We start from the raw sequence: 20,805 nt of genomic DNA on the forward strand, positions 1-20,805 counted from the left end.
AAACAGAAGAGGGAGGTGAAATTCCCCAAGCTTTCATTTCCCTTCATGGTTGAACTTCGATGACTCAAGTCATTTGCAGTCAATCTATTTCGCTGACTTGTCCTGCTGACTGCCAGGAGGTCAACGTTTCTGACTTTGCCCCTCCAGGGGCAGCATGTGGTCCCAGCTGGTTATGCTGTGCTGTGGTGGGAATGGGGGCTGGGGGAGGTGGCTGTGTCGTCTGGAAGCTACGTTGGGGGCTCTCTTCTTTTGCACTGGAGCTTCACATTCTGCAAAGATGATACTTCCAGGATAGTGCTTTTGTTTGCTGTTTGTGTTGGGTGGGATTAGCTCTGATTACATATTAATAACCTAGAGCACTATCTAGTAATTAGATGTTATCTTCCAGATGTTTAAAAGAAACCTTTAATATTTTAAGCTGCTTGGAGGTCTCTTGGCACTTTATTAAAATGGATGGAATTTAAAATGGGAGTCGGTGGTGAAGGTTTTTCTAGATTCTCTTGTTGGTCTAAGGCCCCACGGCCCAGGGTATCTATGAAAGAACCCAAAGCATTTATTGTGGTAGCCCCTATTTGGGAACAATTGGGGCAGCCACCCATTCAATGGGTGGCAGAGAGACGGCCACGGCACTTCTGGCCCCTGTCAATCGGCTGGGGCAGCCCATTGATTTCTTTGAACCACTTGAGTGAATCTCTCAGAAGTTCCCCTCCTCTGAATCCCACACAATCGCCTGTTCTCTCTTTATTAGGCGCTTTTGAGGGACGGCCTGGTCTACACCTGCCTTTGAAGGGGCCCCCATCACGGTTTTAATGACCTCCATCCGTCAAAGGAAAAGTTCAGAGTTCATTCTTTTGTCCAAGTCCCAGCAACTGAGGAGTTGAGGGTGCTGGCTGGTCCAGGCTCTTTAAGTCACCCGCCCGAAAACTTTCCCTGTGACCCGGCTCATGTCAAAACAGCGAGCTGGCCGCTCTGGCCATTGTCATCGGAATAAGGGCTAAGTGATGCTGCTTGGTCATTACGTGTGCCCTGATTGGCAATCAGGGTACAATAGGGGGTCATTAAAGGCCATAAAACTGCCAAAGCTCTGAAAAGGGGATTTTGAATGGAGCCAGAAGGCTCTGGGAGCCTGCCTTTGCCGTGCCTTCAAGGAGAGGGGGTTTGAGTTGATCTGGGGGGAAAAGTCAGCTTGGTCTAGATTAAGAAGTGTCTCCCCTGTGACATCAGAAAGAACTGATCTCCTGGTGTCATCTTCCTAGTGCTCGTTCCTCCATTCTTAAATGAGATCCAACAGGAGCAACAACCCAATTCACACGTTGTGAAGTGAAGGCTGGTGGGATAAGGCTTTATACAAGGAGGTGGAAGTTAGTCATAAATATATAAACGCTTATTGGATTAAAGACTCATCATGGCCAGGCACAATGGCTCATGCCTGCAATCCCAGCACTTTGGGAGGCCGAGGCAGTGGATCACTTGAGGTTAGGAGATCGAGACCAGCCTGGCCAAAGTGGTGAAATCCATTCTCTACTAAAAATACAAAAATTGGATGGGCGTGGTGGCACATGCCTGTAATCTCAGCTACTCGGGAGGCTGAGACAGGAGAATTTCTTGAACCCAGAAGCAGAGGTTGCAGTGAGTTGAGATCATGCCACTGCACTCCAGCCTAGGTAACAAAGCAAGACTGTCTCAAAAAAATAAAATAAAATAAAATAAAATAGTAATCGTGCATTTATGTATGTATATAGCGCTCTATAATGAAAGAGGTAGTTCTTATGGAGCATTCATTTTATTTATTTAGAGACAGGGTCTCACTGTGTCACTCAGGCTGGAGTGCAGTGGCGTGATCACCACTCACTGCAGCCCCCAACTCCCGCCTCAGCCTCCTGAGTAGCTGGGACTACAGGCATGTACCACCACGTCCAGCTAATTTTTAAGAAGAATTTTTGTAGAGATGGCGTCTCACTATGTTGCCCAGGCTGGTCTTGAACTTTGGCCTCCAGCAATCCTCCTTCCTTGGCCTCCCAAAGTGCTGTGATGACAGGCATGAGCCACTGTACCTGGCGTGAACACTCATTTTGTATCAGGCCTTGTTCCAGGTTTTTGCAGGTGTTAACTTAGTTAAGCTTCACACCAACCCATGGAGGTAGGTTAGCATGACATATAACTAGAAAAGACATTCTTGTAAGACTGCCTCTGCATGGCCTGGCTTGAAAAGGAACCATGGAAAGAGAAGGGGTGTCTTTTTTCTTAAGTAAAGATGATGGTAGCATTAACAGTTTCGTTGTCTTGAGTCTACTGTGTGCTAGGCACAGGCAGTATCTCATTTAATCCTCATGCCCATGGAATCGATACTGTTATCATTCCTGTTTTATAAGAATTAACACTATGAAAACTGAAGTGCAAAGAAGGGTGATGTGGATGGCATGCAGGTACCGCCCAACCCCAGGGGGTGCCGGACACATCTATTAACTTGTGAGTGACATCTCCTGCAATTATGCAGCTTTGTGGCCCTGCTGCGATTCGTGACAGCTTGACTGCCTGTGTCTTCAACCATCATGTCCCATGTGGCATAGGGATCCTAGATGAGGCTTCAGCAGGTGTGGGTCCTAGATCCTACCCTGCTGTGCAGCCTTGGACAAAACACTTTACCTCTCTGTGCCTCAGGCTTCTCAGCTGAAAGTAAGGCTGGGTGGGACTTGGACTAGTCTTGAGTTGCTCAAATTGGGCTCTTCTCTCCCTTGGGATAAAGCCAGGAGATACACATGGGTCATCTTTTGAGATTGTCTGTTTCATTCCAGGACAAGTAATTAAAAACATTTTTCTGTTTTCTTAGCAACATATTTTGCAGTAGAATACAAAACCCCTGTGAATTTTTCAGATTAAAAATGAGCTTTTATGGAAGTTTGACATTTGCTCTGTATGCCACTGGGCTCTTTCCACGACCCCCAAGATCTCCCGGGGCTACTGCTCCCTCCCCTCTGCCTACAGGGGGGCTTTTGAATAAAAGTGTAGGATCCTCCACATCGCCTGGCATGAGGACAGCTTGAAATCTTTTTGAGCTAGCCTACTGGTTGGATAAGGACAGATAAGGAGCAGGGATCCTCTTGGTCTTCCAAATGGAGCTCCCAAACCCTGCTGGGGACATCAATGAGAAAATGCACTGTAAACTGTAAATGTAGTCATAAATGGGGGTGATATGGTTTGAACGTTTGTCCCCTCCAAATCTTGTGTTGAAATGTGATCCCCAGTGTTAGAGGCGGGGTCTGGTGGGAGGCGTTGGGCCATGGGGGTGGATCCCTCATGAATGGCTTGGTGGTCTCCTTAAGGTAATGCGTGAGTTCTCACTCATTTAGCTCACACAAAGTCTGGTTGTTTAAAAGTGCGTGGCACCTCCCTCCTCTCTCTCTCTCTCTCTCTCTCTCTCTCTCTCTCTCTCTCTCTCTCGCTCCTGCTCTTGCCATGTGACACCACCTGCCCTCCCTTTGCCTTCTATCTGATCAGAAGCTTCCTGAGGTCTTCACCAGAAGCCGAGCCGATGCTGCTATGCTTCCTGTACAGCCTGCAGAACTGTGAGCCAATTAAACCTCTTTTCTTTATAAATTATCCAGCCTCAGGTATTTCTTCATAGTGATGCAAGAATAGACTAACACAGAAGGGTGAGCCCAAGCTGAGATGGCTGGGGATTCCCGAGGTTGTAGCCCCAAGTTCCGTTTAGGGTTAGGAGGAGGGGCTCTAGGGACTGGGAGAGATTCTGGCTCCACACAGGACTAGCTCCGGGACCCTGTGCAGAAGATGAGTTCTCTGAACCTCTGTGTCCTTATCTGTACTAGAGGAATAATCAGAGTGCCCACTGCCTAGGGTCACAAGGGTTAAGTGAGAAAATCTATGCAAGGCACTTAGAACAGAACTTATATCATAAATGCTCAATAAATATCAGGCATCATGACTATCATCATCATGGTGTTTTATCTCTGTAGTTAAAACCATTCCTTTAAAGAGCTGAACACCTCTCCTCATCTGTGGTGCTTATGAAGTCTGCCCTCTGACTCAGAAAGATAAAAGAGAAAATAAAAGAAAGAAAAAGAGGAAGAAAGAGAGAAATAATGTGTACTCTTATGCTCTTTTTACTTTGTTCAAGATTCTTTCTTTCTTTCTTTCTTGGTAGAGATGGGATCTCTCTATGTTGCCCAGGATGGTCTCAAACTCCTGGACTCTAGCTGTCTGCCCACCTTGGCCTCTCAAAGTGCTTGGATTACAGGCATAAGCCACTGCAGTCTGCCCTGTTCAAGGTTCTTTTGGAATTAATTTTTCCCCTTTAATTTTACATTTGGAGCCATTGAGATTCGGTCTCACTTTCTACCTCTTTGTTGGGTTATTTAGAGTCTGTGTGTCCATCTATCTCTCAGACACGATCTTTCCCTCTCTGAGTCTCTTGGAATCTCCCTCCTCTCTCTCTCGGTTGGGGAGTGTGTGATTTCCTTTGAATCTCTGGACGCAACCTTTCTTCCTCCTCATTGTAGGGGTTGGGGCCTCAAGGATGGAGAGAGGGGAGGCATTTTGGGGTGAAGCCATTCTCTGGTGGTGGGGAACCTGGGGCCTCTGTGCCGTGTCAAGCACCTAGTCTGCCCCACACTGATTTACCCAGGAGACTTCCGGAATGTGAAGGAGCCACCCTGGGCCTTCTTTCTCCTGCCTGAATGAGGCCAGACTTGCCTATGTAGATGGAGATTCCCCATGATGTCCTCCTTCCCTCCGGGAATTTTCCAAAGCGCATTTGTCTCCCTCTGTGAGACAAACAGGATTTCCTGCACTCCAGTCCAAGTTATGAATGCCCAGAACACGACACCGTTTAAAATCTTATCAATCTTGCATCCTACTCCCTTGAATAAATGGGGATGGAACCTGGCATGGACATTTGCTTAAGTTTGCATTATCCCAATGATGCCTTTGGGAAAAGGACCAATCGACTTCCTGCTTGGGATAATCTGAAAATGGACTGAGCTTGCCAGTTTGCTCTTGGTCCTATCAGAGGGATGAAGATCTATAGATTCTGATCTGGTCTGGCCCCTTTCTTGCTGTGTGACCTTGGGCCTTTCCCTTTCCTTGCCTAAGCCCTAGTTTGGTCATCTGTAAAATGAAGAAGTTGAACTCTCTAAGGCCTCTTCTATAATAGCTTTAATAGTCAATTTTCAATATTCCTTTGTTCATTTATTCAACACATATTTACTTGGCACCTACTATGTGTTAGGCAGTGTAGTCACTGAATGAATACATCAGTGAATAATAATAATGTTTCAGCTCCCATGGAAGTAAGGAAATCTAAAAGTCTAGAGGGAAGGAAGGAGAGTTGGGGACAAGGAGAAGGAATGAGGAAAACCAGTGAGGAGAGTTTATAGGAAGGCAGATTTCAGATCAGTTATTAGACTTGCCCACAAAAAGAGCTATCCCAATGAGACGAGATTCCACATGAAGAGCTGAGTTCCCCAGCAGTAGAAGTGTTCAGGGATGTCAGAATGACAACCCACCAGATCTGTGCAGGTAATTCCCACACTGAGAGGCTAAGAGCTGGCCAGGGGAAGGGCTTGGAAGGGTAGTTTTAGGCACAAGGAACAGCATGTGTGAAAGAAATCTGGGAGAGCATGTGGGACCCTGCACACAGGGTCAGGTTTCATCCCAAGGGTGATGGAGGAGTTTCAAGCAGAGTGGTGAAATGATCAGAGTTCTAGGAAAGATGTGTTGACCGCAGAGAGGTGAGTGGGTGAGAAGGAGAAAGCCTGGGGCAGGAAGGCAATCTTTAGGAGTCTGACAGGGTAGTCTGGGTGAGGATATCACTCTTTGAGCCAAGAAGGCATCTGTGTGATTAGAGAGGAGGGACAGGTGCTAGATACAAAGAGGAGGTGAGTGCCAGGGTGCTGGGTGACTGACTGATTGGCCAAAGGTTCAAGGAAGAGAGAGGAGTGAAAGACAATACGTGGGACCAAAAGTTCACATGGGTAGATCATTGTGAACTGATTTTGATTTTGAAACAGTCACCTTTGGAAGTTAACTAGAGGGAAGTGGGTGAGCTCTTTTTATAGGAAAAGGTGCTAGCAGGTGATAAGGAAAGTATTGACGAACTGGTACAAGGCTTGCGAGCCAAACCATCAGAACAGCTCAGGCTACCATTGCAAAATACTATAGACCATGGAGGCTTCAAACATAGAAATGTATTTTCTCACGGTGCTGGAGGCTGGAAGCCAGAGATGAAGGTGCTAGCAGGGTTGGTTTCTGTTGAGGTCTTTTTTTCTCCTCTTGTAGATGGTGCCTTCTTGATGCGTCCTCATATGGCAGCCTCTTAAAAACTGGGATTCCTAGGCCAGGCGCAGTGGCTCATGCCTGTAATCCCAGCACTCTGGGAGGCCAAAGCAGGCAGATCACTTGAGGTTAGGAGTTCAAGACCATCCTGGCCAGCATGGTGAAACTCCACCTTTACTAAAACTACAAAAAAATTAGTTAGGTGTAGTGGTGGGTGTCTGCAATCCCAGCTACTCACGAGGCTGAAGCCAGAGAATCACCTGAACCTGGGAGGTGGAGGTTGCAGTGAGCCAAGATGGCACCACTGCACTCCATCCTGAGTGACCGAGCCGGACTCCATCTCGAACAAAAACAAAAACAAAAACAAAAACTGGGCTTCCCACTCCAGGGTTTCTCTTTCCCACCTACTCACCTCTCTGTAGTCAACACAACTTTTCTAGAACTCTGATCATTTCGCTATCCTGCCTGCCTTTTCTCTATATGTGGGTGGAAAGAGAGAAAGTACACAATCTGGTGAGTCTTCCTCATGTTATAAGAACACCAGTCTTGTTGGTGTCCCAATAGGACTCATTTATGTGTGACCCCATCCTTTTGACCTCATTTAATTATCTCCCTAACCGTCCTATATCTGGTCATATTGGAGGTGAGGGCTTCAACATACATATCTTGAGGTGGACACAGTTCAGTCCATGTCAGCTTGCCTGTCCCTGGAGTGCTGGGCATTAAGCACTTAGTTGCTGATATGGGGACATCTGGAGATCCGAGGAAGGGTAGGGTGCCCAGGCAGTGGGCATGGGCACTGAGAGGCCAACATATTTACCAACTGGCATGGAAATAATTTAGCTTCTAACAACTTGGTAAGGCTTCACTTGTACAGACCCCACAAATTCCAGCCCTGTGTGGGCCACGTGGAACAGCATGTGGCAAGTTGTGCCAAGCCACCAGGAACAAGATGTCATAGAGCCAAAAATCAACTGGGGTGGTGGTGATGGTGTTGGGAGTGGCCTTTAAAATGCAGATTAAATATTTGCTTTTAAAAGTATTAAGACTCAGTGCGTGGTCCATGGTTGCCTTTTAAGAGAGTAACTTGGTATTTTTTTTCTCCTTGGACTAAATATCTGTCTTGATGAGTGTAAGGGAGTCACCGCATTGAACATCAAAGTCGTCATTACTAACCAGAAGGAAGCATTTCTTTCCCCTCTCACTCTGTCGTAAGCCCAACCTTATCTGGAGGGACCTCTGTCCCCAGAGCTGTAAAACAAGCTCTTTTTCTAAGCTAACGGTGCACAATAGTGTCAAATTATGTATAATGATTTTGTAATGTGAACTAATGCCACCAGGGACCTTGCAGAAAGTACCACTTTCATTAAACTTATCCAGAAACAGGGTCTGAATATGAATTTAGAGGTGGTGGTAAATTGCAAGGCGCATTTATTTTAAGCATCTGCCGGCTGCTCTCAGATGCAAAGACTCATCGGGCAGAAATCAACAGCTCGGGTGCATCTGGGTTTCTTGGTGTGGCAGTGGGATGAGGCAAGAGTGATTTATTCCCTCCCTTCTCTTCACCCCAGGACCTCAAGCCTTGTGAGATTCTCCGCCAGCAGATGCTGGGGCTGCCAGCCCCTCTTTGTTTGAGACATGCTCACCTATCCAGGAAAGTTCTCCCACCCTTCCAATGGATCAGAGAGGGCATCTGGGCATGGCCTCAGAATTAATGAGACCTCCAATTACATTTATTTGCTCCAAGGAATTGTACTCAGCACTGACCCCATATATCAGATTTTCCCCACCCCCTTAGTGTTTCTTCAGAAGAAGTAGCTAATTATAAGAAAATCATACCCAGGAAGGACAAATAGAAGAGACCTCAGGAGAAAATACCAGGGAAATGCCACCTCTCCAGCCCAGAGCCTGGTCCATGAACCCCACTCTGGAAGTCAGCCTTGCCTTCCCTGTGACCTGATAGAGCCAAACTCCACCTGTGTTCAGGCCACCACCACCAAGAGATGAGAGAGAAGACAATACTAATCAAAACTAACCCATGCCATTTTTCCGACTCTGCTAATCTTAATTGAATCAATCTCCCAGCCTCTCTTGACAGTGAAAGATTGCTCAAATCTGGGAGGCCAGGCTGGACATGACTCCTAGAAGAAAAAAATCTTCCTTAATCATTAATTTGTCCATTCCCTCCCATTTGGCCCCATTCTTCACTGTCTTGCCCGTGCATCCCCCACAACCTTCCTCTGTTATAATCACCCCTAAGTGTTCTTCCCAATACGCTCACATAGCCAGAAACCAATTTGCTGGAAAAGAATATGGCAGAGCAGCCCCAAGCCTCTCTCCTTCTCTCTGGTATGCTCTTTCCCCTTCTTTCTATGAAGTCTAGTTTGGCTTTAATTAAGTCCAATGAGGTCTCTGGTACTATTTTCTTGACACATTGGTAAATAGGCTTAGAGCAGACTTTTCCCCAGGAGCTAGAACTACTGGGCATCAAACTGGCCTTAGGTAAATTATTGGAAGGAATGCTATCATTGTAGGATGCATCTTATCCTAGTGAATGGATCACATGATGAAAGCAACTACACTATCCTTGACATGTCTCAAAAGGGAAAGGACTTATTTATATCCTCTGGACTTACAACTTTTCAGAAACTGCACTTTTTCCAAATTATCCAGAGCTCCCAGGCTGTAGGTTTAACTGCAATTTTTGTCTTTCTTAAAATAGGTTCAGTGGTTAGTGAGACACTTGTGGGGTGCACAGAGTGAGTTGAGATTAAAGTAGACTGAGTGAGGGAATTTGTCATCCATTGCCATTAGCTCTGGCTTGGACTATTGCAATAGTATGTTAACTGGTCTCCTAGCTTCTATCCTTGCCTTCCAAAATGTCTTCCATGAAGAGAGTGAGGCCTTCCAAGCATAGATCACAACTTGTTCCTCCTTGGCTCAACCTTCTTATGCTTCCTAAATCCCCTCCCAAAGCTTACAAGGCTTTATATCAAGCTTGTCCAACCCACGGCCTGTAGGCTCCATGTGGCCCAGCATGGTTTTGAATGTGGCCCAACAAAAATTTGTAAACTTTCTTAAAGGATTATACAATTTATGCATGATTTTTTTATAGCTCATCAGCTATCATTAGTATTAGTGTATTTTATGCATGGCCCAAGGCAATTCTTCTTCCAATGTGGCCCACGTGATACGGTTTGGCTGTGTCCCCACCCAAATCTCATCTTGAATTATAATCCCCATGTGTCAGGGGAGGGACCTGGTGGGACATCATTGGATCATGGGGACGAATTTCCCCCTTGCTGTTCTTGTGAGTGAATTTTCAAGAGATCTGGCTGTTCGATAAGTGACTGACCCTTCCCCTTTTTCTCTCTCTCTCCTCCTGCCATGTAAGATGTGCCTTGCTTACCCTTCATCTTCTGCCATGATTGTAAGTTTCCTGAGGACTCCCAAGCTATGCAGAATTGTGAGTCAAATAAACCTCTTTCCTTTGTACACTACCCAGTCTCAGGTAGTAGCTTTATAGCAGTGTGAATGGACCAATAGGCCAGGGAAGCCAAAAGATTGGACACCCCTGCTTTATGGGATCTGGCTTCCGGTTTCCTCTCTGATCTTGTCTCATATGACTCTCTCACTCATTCCACTCCAGCCACTCCTGTCTCCCTAGCGTTTCTTAAAGATGTCAATCTTCTTCCCACTTCCAGCCTTTGCCCTGGCTGTTCTCCTGCCTTCAATGTTCTTTTTTTTTTTTTTTTTTTTTTTTTGAGTTGGAGTCTCACTCTGTCACCCAGGCTGGAGTGCAGTGGCGCGATCTCGGCTCACTACAAGCTCCGCCTCCCATGTTCACACCATTCTCCTGCCTCAGCCTTCTGAGTAGCTGGGACTACAGGCACCTGCCACCACGCCTAGCTAATCTTTTGTATTTTTAGTAGAGATGGGGTTTCACCATGTTAGCCAGGATGGTCTCAATCTCCTGACCTCATGATCTGCCTGCCTTAGCCTCCCAAAGTGCTGGGATTACAGGTGTGAGCCACCATGCCCAGCCTCCTTCGATGTTCTTACTCTCTTGTCTGCATGACTTCTTCCTTCATTCCATTCAGGTCTCTAATGAAATGCCACCTTACCAAAGAGACATTTCCTGGCCACCCTGTCTACTAAAGTATCCCCATCACTCTGCTTAATTTTCCTCTGTATCACTTCTTGTTATCTGATCTATTATTTATTTATTTTCTGTCCCCTCCATGAGGTGATGCACCTGCCACATAATAGATGCTCATTAAATATTTGGTTAATCCCCATGACAAGATTCATTGAGAGGGCTTTAATGACTACAGACTCTTGAAGACACATTTTCACATTTTCAAAATAACTCTTCAGGACAAATTTTCATAATTTCAAAATTCATAAGATGTTCGTAAAAACATTTCATACTGACCTCAAATCTCCAAATACCAACAGTGAAGATGGAAAAAGCCCATAACGTATGCTCTCTAATGCTAATGCTAATGATAATAATAATAATAATAAATCAGCAGTGTTTAAAGCTAAGAAAGGCATGGCTGTTGTTACACTGGACTTCTAATTCAACATTATCCTTGATCAGGATAAAGAATCTTCCACCAGACAGAATTACTTTGAGGTTATTTGAAACCAAGTTTTTACCCCAAGGGGTTGCCATTCACAGGTGGATTTATTGTAACCTTGTGGATTACTTCCCAACCCTCACAGGCCAACCCCCACAAGGCTCCTCCATGTGTAAATGTCAGGTGGTAAATAAAACACACTGTTCTTCTCTCATGCCTTGCCATAAATCGGTCCCAGCCTTACTTGTGGGGCTGGAGTCAAGTCTGATTTATGCGGTTTGTGAGATTTATACTGTAGTCACTTAACAAAAACAAAAAACCCTCTCAAACATTAGTTCTTACACATACATTCCAGAGCTTGCAAATGTTTGGAAACTTTTGTTTTCTTTAGATGATGCTGAACATGCCTGTCTTATCTTGGGAATCATTTAAGGTGGGAGCCTTCACTCCTGAAATTTCAGTAGAGAAGAATGGAGGATGTTGAGTGTGACCAGCGTCATGCTTTGTGCATAGTAGGTGCCAGATAATGGTCTATTGAGTTGCTGTTCAAACTGGGGTCTAAGCTAAGCGTGGCAAAGGGTAACTTCAGCTTGGTCCCCAGTGCCTCAGACCCGTCTTAGTGGAAGATATGCAGATTTTATGTGGACATAGTTGACATCGTCAATGGACATTGAATCTTCTTTGGTTGCCCTGGTAAAGTTGGTGGGCAGAAGTGGGAGGTTCTAGAAAGTTCCCTGCATTAGATATAAGGAAATGTAGATTTGAATGAGTTTGCTATGTTTAAGTCTCAGTTTCCATATCTCTAAAATAAGAGAATAGACTACAATTGCAGAGTTATTTCACATTCTATTTTATGATTCTATGCTTTAGAGGGGGAGGAATACTCCTCAATTTTTCTTTGTATTGTCACAGGCTTTGACACAAGGAGCAATGCTAATATGTTTTTTGAATAGAATTTGATTTTTCACTCTGTAAGTTTGGGGTGGGGGTGAAGCTGGAGAAAGAGTTTTTTTTAAAGTTTGAAAATTCCTCATTGGCTCAGGAAAACAAAAATAGTTCTTTATTTGCTTTAGTTTGTGTATGCCATTTGAGAAATGTCTGAGAACTTCAGCTTCAAGAATCTTTAAACTGAAACACAGATCTGCACAAACCTTCCTTTGCTTAGAATTTAGTAGTATTTTTGGGATAGTTGGCTATCAAAAATTTTTTATTTACTTCTTCGAGGCCAATAATTGTCGTTTTGAAAGCAGTTGGGTGTTTGAGTGTTTTCAACCACTCAGAAAATTATAAACCTCACCATATGCACATTTATATGGAATATGTATATTTTTTCCTGTTTAGGTGACAGTTTTAGGATTCTTCTAAGCAGTGATAAAAAACTCGCAGTTATAATGTGTGATCATTTTGCCTTTCATTATGATGCAGAATTTCTCCATGCAAAATCAGGCCAAGATATAAGCATAAACCCAGGGGCAAAATCCATTCATTATGCATGTACATTATTTCCCCCAAATATTGATAATACTTTTCATAATAATTATTTTACATATATTAGCTCTTGCTGCCATATTAGTATTAAAGATACCTTTATTAAATAATCTTGAATATTTTGCTGAATAATAAATAGAATCTCAGAGGCTTGAGTTAAAAGCTGCTTTTAGCTAGAATGCAGTAAATCAGTTGTTTTATGAATAAAATTAGCTTTCATATTTTTTTCTGGGGATTGCTTATTTAAATAATTTTCCTGTTTATTGAATGTGTGTGTGTAGTTTTGTTTTTTAACTAGTGACAAGTCCTCCTGTTTCCAACCCTCCTTCGTGGCTCTCTCTGTTGGAGAAAAATGCAAAATCACATAAGCCTTCTTCTAAACCTCTATCTGAAAGGGCAAGTGCCCTGCGTTATTTAGCAGGCCATTGGCATGTTTGTCCCAGCGATGATACTGGCTGAAGCTCTTTTGCAGTAGACGGACTCCATAGCAAAGGAATACACTCACAGGGAACCGTCACTGGTGAAACGTGAGACGCACCCTCTTGGATCGAAGCATTTCAACTTGGGCAGTAGAAGCAGGTTCTTTTCTCTCAGATCTACCAACCAGAATTGACTCTGTTTTTTCTCTTTTCTCCAATTTTTTCTTTCTTTCCTTTTTTTTTTTTTTTTTTTTTTTTGAGATGGAGTCTAGCTCTGTCATCCAGGCTGGAGTGCAGTGGCATGATCTCGGCTCACTGCAAGCTCCGCCTCCTGGTTCACACCACTCTCCTGCCTCAGCCTCCCGAGTAGATGGGACTACAGGCGTCCGCCACCACGCCAGGCTAATTTTTTGTATTTTTAGTAGAGACGGGGTTTCACCATGTTAGCCAGGATGGTCTCAATCTCCTGACCTCGTGATCCGCCCACCTCGGCCTCCCAAAGTGCTGGGATTACAGGCGTGAGCCACCGCGCCCGGCCCTCCAATTTTCTTTAACTGTGCATCTTTTCATTCCCTTTCCCCAACCTTTGGCTATGCAGGACTGGAGAGGGCTGCAGAAAGAAAAGAATAACATTTATTGAGTATCTACTATGTGCCAGCCACATTTGTGTTTTCTCATCTTCAGGGTAGGAGGTATACTTATTTAAATAGATAACAACAGCAATAATAATATATGACATTTATCGAGAGTTCTGTGCTGGGCTTTGGAAGTATCAGCTCACTTAGTGCTCACCTTGCCAGCTGAACACTGTCATTTTTTCATTTTCCACAGGATGAAACTAACGCTTGGAGAGCTCAGGGTCACACAAAGTCAAGATTTAAACTCGAGCTGCCCTAATTCCAAAGCCTGTATAGTGCTGCCTCTGTGATGAAAGCTCAGGGAGGGGTGCTTGTGTGATTCTGAGGAAGGTGCTAGGCCATCATGTCTGGCCTTGCGGGTCCTTGAGTTCCCCAACTGGAAAGCCCTGTGCTGCCATTGGTGGGTGTGGATGTCCACAGAACAGAGATGCGGCTGTTGAAAGACAAACTTGGATGTGATGCACACCACCATATATCAGCCTCTTCCTTTTGCATGCAGTTCAGTCTCTACATCTTTTGATTGTACCAATGAGCAAAGAAAGCTAATATCTTCTTAGATTTTCATAATTTCATCTGTGTAGAGGCCAAGAGCTAGTATACTAGCGCCTGCTCTGATGGATTGATAGGGTCTGCCTGGAGTTAGACTGAGTCTGAGGCAAGATCTTCATAGATTGGTGATGTCTGCCATGGGAACAGGCCAGAGACTTGACAGTGAGCTTATTGAGCATGTGCTAAACCTGGGCTAGATTGTGTAGCTATCAGACAACCTGGCTTTCAAAAAATTCCACATTGGGGATTTGGAATTATTGGCCTCATATTCCAAAGAGAAAAAAAGATTCAGTAAAGGTGTGATTTTTTCCAAAGTCGTACAGGACAAAAAAGGGAAGGGTGGAATACAGAATCCACAAGTGGCTTTTGTCTTTGAGCTGCTTTTCTGGGAAGCATCTCCTCATTGCTCTGAGAGGGAGAAACAAGACCAGCTCCATTTTCTTCATGGCACTTATGCCTGGCCTAAATGACCTTAGTTATTGTTTGTTTGTTCTGTCTGTTCTCTCTGCTGGGATGTAAACCTTAGGAGAGCAGGAACTTGGTCTGACCTGTTTACTGCATGATCCTGATGCCTCGAACTGCATCTGACATCCTGTACATGTTCTTTGAATGGATAAATGAAAGAACCAATGGATAGTTCTAATGATTTGCCCCAGGATCTACTCTCTCCTTTGAGAAATTCGAGCCACTCTCATCTCAGGTTCATCCTTCCCCAAATCCATCTTTTGCATTTGACCACTGTATGGGGTTCTGGATTTTATTTCTCAATTCATCTAGTATCTTCCAATTTTGCCATTTAATCATGACCCACATGTCTTCCTTGGGAGCAGTCTAGGGCATGGAAACGTATTTCAGAAGTAATTTGTATTCTTAAATATGGCCTCTTCAGCTCCCACAGCTAGGGGCAGCCTGGCTGAGTTGGTTTTTAGATATGCATATTATTATGTAAATGTAGTTGAATTGAATATAATTTCCTTAAAAATATTTTCCACTGGAAAATAGATCTCCTTGCAGAGGGAACCTAGCCAGGCAGTACCTGAAGAAAGCTTCATTGTTTGCACTAAGCATGCATGAGACATTTCAACAAGCTATTTTTAGAATTAATAATGATAATAACAATAGCTAGAATTTATTAAATACTTGCTGAGTGCCAAGCACTGAACTAATCACATTAAAAATGTTTTTTCATTTAAGTTTTTCAACAACCCTAGAGTGCTTACAATCATCACTCTCAGGTTACAGATGAGTAAACTGAGGCACAGAGGCCTGAAACCTGTCCTAAGGTTATCCAGCTTGGAGCAAGAGCTGGCACGTAATACAGGTCAGGATAACCCCAGGTTCCCTGGTTAACCTCTCTGCATTCCTGGCTCCAGGCACTAGCACCCCAACTTTGAGTCATCATCAAAGGCATCTCAGAGGAAACGTCTGAGCAAATCTGGAGGATTTAAAAGACAATTGGCAATATCTATCTGTTCCTCATACCTTTTTTTTCCATTATTCCAGCTGGTTCCAGTGCCTCTCTCAGGGATAACTTGGAGAAGCCAGATTATTCCCAGTTAATAAACTATGTGAAATAAATCAGGAAATATCCCAATTCCAATACAACACACACACAGAATCAGACCCACTTGGTTTTCTAAATGGAAATTAGATTTGCATTAAAAGACTAAGTGTGTTGTTCTCTCTACAGAGCCTCTGGAGGAGACATTCCAGGGGGGATTCTACTCCTTTCTTTAAAAGGACATTTGAAATCCCATGCACACATGAGCCCCATAGACTTTTTCTCCACATGACTAATCCAGTCTCCTGCGACCTCTCTTTAGTGTGACGGGGACGCAGAAACGAAGCCTGCAGCTTCCGCCGACCCCAAACATTTGGTTACATTAATCACAGAGCGTTTTTGGACTTTGAGCATCGAGAATGAAAGACACTTTCTGGGGAGACATTGATCAAACAGTCTACAGGTATCTGTATATCGAGGGACATTAATCATTTCTGCATTATCTCACTCACCAGTAGAATATGTAAATGTGATTCCTGTCAATGATAAGGGGAAGTGAAATTATTCTTAGAGATTGGTCCATCTGGAGCTGTTGATACAATCTTACCTAAGACAATAGGTTGTAAAGATAAATTTTTCAGCATTACTAATCCAGCCTTGCCAATACCCATGGAGAATGGAGAAATTTAAAACCAAACTAAGAATGTACAGTCAGTGGAAGAAAGGAAAACAAGTCCCAGTTTTGCTGGTTTTTTATTTTTTTTGATTTTTTAGTTCCTGTAATATTATATTAATTGGCAACCTAGCAAGAAAGATGCTTTCAGATGCTTTCTGTTTAATTAAGGACGGCATTTTTGGAAGGGTCTTGTTAGGCATTTGGAGAGTGTATTCTGAAAGGGTTCACATCCGGCCAAAGGTTTAACTCTTAACACAAATAGGACAAAGACCTTAAAATCCAGGAAGGAATATCCATTATTTCTGCAGATTCTAAGTTCAGGAGTTTCATCTTCATAAGAGGAATCTCCTTAGACTTTTCTGACCCATCAACTATGCTTTATAAGATTAATAAAAAAAATGTTCAGTATAGACAGGAACAGGAGGAAACGGGTAGACCTGTTTGCTGAAGGAGACCCAGGGTTCTAATCCCAGCCATGCAACTCAATAACTTTGCAACTTTGGGCAAATTCTCCCCTATCTCTGGCTCATTTTTTGCATATATGAAATGGAATGGGTTGGACAAGATGTTCTTTTCTGTATGATAGAATGATCAGCTTTCCTACCTGCTCCGTCGTCTCTGTCAAGGTTGACTAAGTTAACAAGTTCAGTAGAAGGCCTTGGGATGCTGACCTTCAGAGAGGTCTCTTGGTTTGTCAATGTGTGGCCATGATGCCCAGAAACTTAGGGCTGTTTGGTGCTGGTGATGGTGTGGGATGTCCTGTCATGAAAGAGGCCTCTGGAGAGGGGACATATACGCTTGAATATCTACTGTTTTAATAGAATTTATAATACTCAGAAATCGTTGAAAACAGAAGGGCATCTTGGAGAGCTGTTAGAGTATGAATACTGAGCACGTTTTGCTAAAAGTTCCAAAATTCAATGTTACCCTGGAAGATTACTGAAAAATCAATGGTAAGAGTGAGATTCCTTCCCCACATTCCAGCTGCCCTCCCCTCTTTTTACGTTGATAAATAAAAGAAGAGAAAACTCTAAATTATTATTTTTCAGCTCAGGTGGGAAGGGGAAAAGAAGGGGTTTTGGTGGGCATGAGAGTAATCTTTCTTGGGAATTAATGATGGACCAGCATGAGGTGAGTGATTAAGGGATCGAGGAACTCGCCCTTTGGAGAGGACTAAGTGACGACTTGCTTAGAAAGAAGGAACAAGGTGATTTTCTTCTATGATGTCAGCTTCCAAAAGGTCAGGAATGTTTTCTTCCCCCAGATCCTTAGCTTGCTTCAAATAATCCATTCTGAATCTGACATCCACAAATTAGCTTAAATGTTCCTTGAACTTTATGGGATAATGAGTTCCTTAACTTTGTTGTGCCCTTGTGAAGGTTAAACGGTGTCCCTCAAGCTCTATGGCTGTCTACTTTATTTCAGGATATGGTAATCATCTTGCCCATTGAATTGTGTCCCCTTCATCTTCCCTCTTTCCAGAATGTGTGATCTTCATTCTCTTTCTTTTTTGAGATAGAGTTTTGCTCTTGTCGCCCAGGCTGGAGTTCAATGGCACAATGTCAGCTCACTGCAACCTCTGCCTCCTGGGTTCAAGTGATTCTCCTGCCTCACCCTCCCGACTAGCTGTGATTGCAGGCACCCACCACCAAGCCTGGCTAATTTTTGTATTTTTAGTAGAGATGGGGTTTCACCTTGTTGGCCAGGCTGGTCTTGAACTTCTGACCTCAAGTGATCTGCCTGCCTCAGCTTCCCAAGGTGGGTCTTCATTTTTAAAGCTTGTTCTCATATAAAATTATTATATTATTTGCTAACAACCTTAATTCCTTTTTTTTTTTAGTTTGTTACATTTGCCATGCTGTTTAGTAGAATGATTATTGGATGGGAACACTAAAATTTACAATGATAAGATGATGCTCCTTGGCCATACATTAGACCAGATTCTCCAAACTTGTTCTGAAGAACTAGTTGGTTGAATCTCGAATAGGCATTACTTGAAGAAAGAATTTGGTTTGGCAAATTCTGGGTTAAAGAGCTCAGTGGTTCTAAATGGGATGCAAGTATTTTTAATGCTTTTAACATGTCAGTGAACTCTGGGACTCTCAAAGAAGGGGATGACAGTACTTAGCCATCTCCTACATTTATTTATTTGACCACAGAATCCTCTTTGCTCAGCTCACCTCTGGCAATGAGTGTCCAGAGAGCACATTTGGGGGAAAGGCTAAGTTGAAGGCCACATGCCTGGGATGTGTTTGGGAGAGTTTACTTGACGCGATATTCAAGAAAGAGAGAATAGATTACATTAATGCAGGATATTACTTATGAGTTTAAAAATTCCTGATAACTGGTGAAATTTTCTTATTAAAAAGATCCTTTGTAGAAAAGAGATATTTTCCTAGTCTGCTGGTAGGATTAAATATTGGTACAGCCTTTTTGAAATTGTTTTCACAATGCTATGAAAAAACATAAAAAAAAAGTTAATGCTGAGTTTTACATCTGTGTAATAAAATATTTCACAGCTGTTAAAAATAACGTTATTTAAGAATACTCAATAGCATAAATACTGTTTCAATATTAAGTGGGGAAGACAGGCTAAAATTGTATATAGATAACGATTCTCTTTTGGAAATAAAACATATATGCATGGAGAAAAGATGGGAAAGGAACACACCCACATATTAACATTAGTTATCTTTGGGTGGTAGGATTCCAGGTAATTTTGTTTTCTTCATTTTATTAGTCTATATTCTCCATATTAAGGGTCAGCAAAGTATGGCTTGTGAGCCAAATTTGGACTTCCATTTGTTTTTATAAATAAACTTTTATTCAAACACAGCCAAGCCTATTCATTTATGGTTACTTTTACACTACACCAGCAGAATTGAGTAGGTGCAACAGAGATCATATGGCCCACAAAACCTGAAATATTTGCTACAGGAAAAGGTTGCTGGCTCCTGGTCTAGGTTACGTACAAGGAGCACCTTTTAATTGTGTAATGAAAAAGCCTAAAATAGAAAACAATGAACTATTGGGTTTAAATATCAAAACTGCCCCTTTTTAAAGAAGAAAAGGCAAAGAAATAACACTGAAACATTTAGTAATATCTAATTCCAATATTCATGTCTCTATGAAAATTTTCAAGGGGAGAATGTAACAGAAATCTAACAACCTACTAGATGCCATCTGAGGTGGAAATTGAAACACAGAATGTGTAGATTAAAGTGTTGACGTTTTCAAGCAAGAATGTCTTTTAACCAAGACATCAGTAAGATGTATCCCCTCTGCCTATCCATTTTTTTCTTCTCCCTGTTCCCAGTGACTTCCCAGAAGATCACAATAACACATCTGCCACAGACTAAATGTTTGTGTTTCTCCAAATTTTTTATGTTGAAATCCTAACCCCCAATGTGACGGTATTTGGAAGAGGGGGTTTTGTGGGGGGGCGGTGAATGGGATTCATGCCCTTCTAAAAGAGGCCCCAGAGGACTCTCCCTCCTTCTGCCATATGAAGACACAGCATAAAGACAGCCATTTGGTGAGCAGGCCCTCACCAGACACTGAATCTACTGGTGTCTTGAACTTGGACTTCTCAGCCTCCAGAACTGTGAGAAATAAATATTTGTTGTTTAAGCCACTTGGTCTATGATATTTTTTATAGCTGCCCGGACTGACTAAGACATTACATTCAGAATATTCAGTTGTTGAACCTCTCTCATTGCTTAAATTCCCATTGCTTACTCTCTAACTATCCCTCTGTTTTTTCACCACTCTTACCCTTCAACGGATCAGAAGATATTTTTTGGGAGAATAGGAATGTCCCCCAAGGAATGATGATTAGATATTGACTTATGGGGGCTCCCCAAAACAAAATATGGCCTCTGACCAATGATCAAAATACAAAGAATTTCCCATTTGCTTCTCAGCACCTCTCTCTTAAATATAAACAGCCAAGAATCTTCAGACATTCGAGAAGTTTTCACCATGAAAAAAAGAGACACTCTGCTCCACAAAAATAATGAAGGCAGGAAATAAAGACAACACAGGATCCAGGTGATTTAAAAAAACCTATAATATCTTTAGAGTTATATTATAATGTATTATAGTTATGAAAAAAGACTATAAAAGTCAACAAATATATAACAAGAAAGAGTTTTGGGAAACTGAAAATTTAACAAAAGTAAAAATAAATTAATAGAGAAGTTGGAAGATAAAGTTGAGAAATATTTCAAAAGATCAAGTTTTAAAAAAGAACAAAATTATGACTGTTAGGAGGAAAAGAGCTTTTAAATATAGAGGTCAAATCCATGTGTTCTTTATCCCACTATCAGGAAGCTTAGAAAGAATGCAAACAGAAAATACAGACAAAGAAATTATCTAAGAAAAACTATAAGAAAATTGCCCAGAAGTCTTCAAGTTAAATGATCCACTGGTTTTTCAGTGCAATGAATGAAAAAAAAAATTGACACTAGGCTCATAGTGGTGAAATTTAAGAATGTCAAAGATAAACAGAATATCTTTAAAGATTTCAGAGAGAAAAAAATGTCCATACTTGAAGCCTTGGAATAAGAATTACATGAGACGTCTCAATTGCTACAGTGGAAGTGAGACGACAATGGAGAACCCCGAGAAAACACTGAGACAAGATTTTTCTAATCCTAGA

This window comes from Gorilla gorilla, chromosome 18 (assembly GCF_029281585.2).
Source record: "Gorilla gorilla gorilla isolate KB3781 chromosome 18, NHGRI_mGorGor1-v2.1_pri, whole genome shotgun sequence".
Classification (NCBI taxonomy): domain Eukaryota; kingdom Metazoa; phylum Chordata; class Mammalia; order Primates; family Hominidae; genus Gorilla; species Gorilla gorilla.